Here is a 2,979-nt window from a genome sequence, read left to right on the forward strand (position 1 = left end):
TCTCAGTTCACTGTAGCCTCGATCTCCTGGGCTTAAGAGATCCTCCCACCTCAGCCTCCTAAGTAGCTGGGACTACAGGCCTGTGCCACCATGCCTGGCTAATTTTTGTATTTTTTGTAGAGATAGGGTTTCACTGTGTTGCCCAATCTAGTCTCAAATTCCTGAGCTCAAGCGATCCTCCCATCTCAACCTCCCAAAGTGCTGGGATTACAGGAGTGCACCATTGCATCCAGTCTCCTTCTACATTTATTAAAATTCTTCTGGAAGGAAGATATGGTCATTTCTCCCCCATTTATTTATTTTTCAATTATTTATTTAAATCTGTGGTCCCTAGGCCAGGCACAGTGGCTCATGTCTATAGTCCCAGCACTTTGGGAAGAGGTAGAGGCGGGAGGATCACTTGAGCTTAAGAGTTCAAGACCAGCCTGGGCAACATGACAAAACCCCATCTCTGTTAAAAAATAATAATAGGTCATCGGCAAAGCTGAGTCCTGTCCTCTCTCCTTCCTCCCTAGGGAGCATGAGCTTCACCACTCGCTCCACCTTCTCCACCAACTGCTGGTCCCTGGGCTCTGTCCAGGTGCCAGCTATGGCGCCTGGCTGGTCAGCAGCATGGTCAGCGTCTCTGCAGGTGCTGGGGGCTCTGGTTCCCGGATCTCCGTGTCCCGCTCCACCAGCTTCTGGGGCGGCATGGGGTCCAGGGGCCTGGCCTCGGGGATGGCTGGGGGTCTGGCAGGAATGGGAGGCATCCAGAACAAGAAGGAGACCATGCAAAGCCTGAACAACCACCTGGCCTCCTACCTGGACAGAGTGAGGAGCCTGGAGACTGAGAACCGGAGGCTGGAGAGCAAAATCCGGGAGCACCTGGAGAAGAAGGGACCCCAGGTCAGAGACTGGAGCCATTACTTCAAGACCATCGAGGACCTGAGGGCTCAGATCTTCACAAATACTGTGGACAATGCCCACATCGTTCTGTAGATCAACAATGCTCATCTTGCGGCTGATGACTTTAGAGTCAAGTATGAGACAGAGCTGGCCATGCGCCAGTCTGTGGAGAATGACATCCATGGGCTCTGCAAGGTCATTGATGACACCAATGTCACTCAGTTGCAGCTGGAGACAGAGATTGAGGCTCTCAAGGAGGAGCTGCTCTTCATGAAGAAGAACCACGAAGAGGAAGTAAAAGGCCTACAAGCCCAGATTGCCAGCTCTGGGTTGACCGTGGAGGTAGATGCCCCCAAATCTCAGGACCTCACCAAGATCATGGCAGATATCCAAGCCCAATATGACAAGCTGGCTCAGAAGAACCAAGAGGAGCTGGACAAGTACTGGTCTCAGCAGATTGAGATCACCACGGTGGTCACCACGCAGTCCGCCGAGGTTGGAGCTGCTGAGATGATGCTCACAGAGCTGAGATGTACAGTCCAGTCCTTGGAGATCAAGCTGGACTCCATGAGAAATCTGAAGCCCAGCTTGGAGAACAGCCTGAGGGAGGTGGAGGCCCGATACACCCTGCAGATAGAGCAGCTCAGCGGGATCCTGCTGCACCTGGAGTCAGAGCTGGCACTGACTCAGGCAGAGGGACAGCCAGGCCCAGGAGTATAAGACCCTGCTGAACATCAAGGTCAAGCTGGAGGCTGAGATTGCCACCTACCGCCGCCTGCTGGAAGATGGCGAGGACTTCAATCTTGGTGATGCCCTGGACAGCAGCAACTCCATGCAAACCATCCAAAAACCACCACCCGCCGGATAGTGAATGGCAAAGTGGTATCTGAGACCAATGACACCAAAGTTCTGAGACATTAAGCCAGCAGAAGCAGGGTACCCTTTGGGGAGCAGGAGGCCAATAAAAAGTTCAGTGGTATAATAATAATAATAATAATAATAATAATAATAATAAATTGGCCGGGCGTGGTGGCTCACGCCTGTGATCCCAGCACTTTGGGAGGCCAAGGCGGGCGGATCACGAGGTCAGGAGATCGAGACCATCCTGGCTAACACGGTGAAACCCCGTCTCTACTAAAAATACAAAAATTAGCCGGGTGCAGTAGCGGGCACCTGTAGTCCCAGGTACTCAGGAGGCTGAGGCAGGAGAATGGCGTGAACCTGGGAGGTGGAGCTTGCAGTGAGCCAAGATAGCGCCACCGCAGTCCAGCCTGGGCGAAAGAGCGAGACTCCGTCTCAAAAATAAATAAATAAATAAATAAATAATAATAATAATAATAAATTAAAAATCAATAAATAAACATGTGGTCTCCTGTATATTCATTCTGTACTTTGGGTTACAATCCAATAACATTACTATTTATTTTGTTGCTCAAATTGCTCTTGGTTTGCCCATTGAGAGCTCCTTCAAGTTGGCTCCTATGTTCCTTTGACAAGCCCCCATTATTTTTGGAGCATTTTCTTTCTTTCTTTTCTTTCTTTTTTTTAATAACAAGAGATGTTCTAGGTTTATCTTATATTTTCCCTGTTCCAACCCTATAATCACCATCCACTTTTCTAAGGAGCACTGTTTCCTTTTATTGGAAAGTGGCTCTTAGAAACCAAGATCTGGGTTCTGGCTATGCTCATTCCTACTGAGATGTCATTTCTTCTAGGCCCTCTCAGAGGACAAAGCTATGAAATATGTACGTGTATACTAACTCTCAAACACATACATCTCTATCTATAAAAAAAAACCCCACAAGTTCATACTGATATCTCTGATTTCAACCCAATACCAAAGGTTCATTCTATCCTTCTATCTTTCCTTATTTGTAACTATTTTCTTTTTTTTTTTTTCTTTTGAGACGGAGTCTCACTCTGTTGCCCAAGCTGAAGTGCAGTGGCACGATCTTGGCTCACTGCAACCTCCGCCTCCCAAGTTCAAGTGATCCTCCTGCCTCAGCCCCCCAGTAGCTGGGATTACAGGCACATGCCACCGCACCCAGCTAATTTTTGTATTTTTAGTAGAGGCAGGGTTTCGCCATATTGGCC

General features: G+C 48.7%; 1 pseudogene; it reads left to right on the forward strand.

Annotated features, from left to right (window-relative positions):
• Positions 1 to 520: 520 nt before the first annotated feature.
• LOC129032691 (keratin, type I cytoskeletal 18-like) lies at positions 521 to 1,806 on the forward strand (annotated as a pseudogene).
• The last annotated feature ends 1,173 nt before the right edge of the window (positions 1,807 to 2,979 follow it).

Source organism: Pongo pygmaeus, chromosome 2 (assembly GCF_028885625.2).
Source record: "Pongo pygmaeus isolate AG05252 chromosome 2, NHGRI_mPonPyg2-v2.0_pri, whole genome shotgun sequence".
In the NCBI taxonomy this organism is placed as follows: Eukaryota; Metazoa; Chordata; class Mammalia; order Primates; family Hominidae; genus Pongo; species Pongo pygmaeus.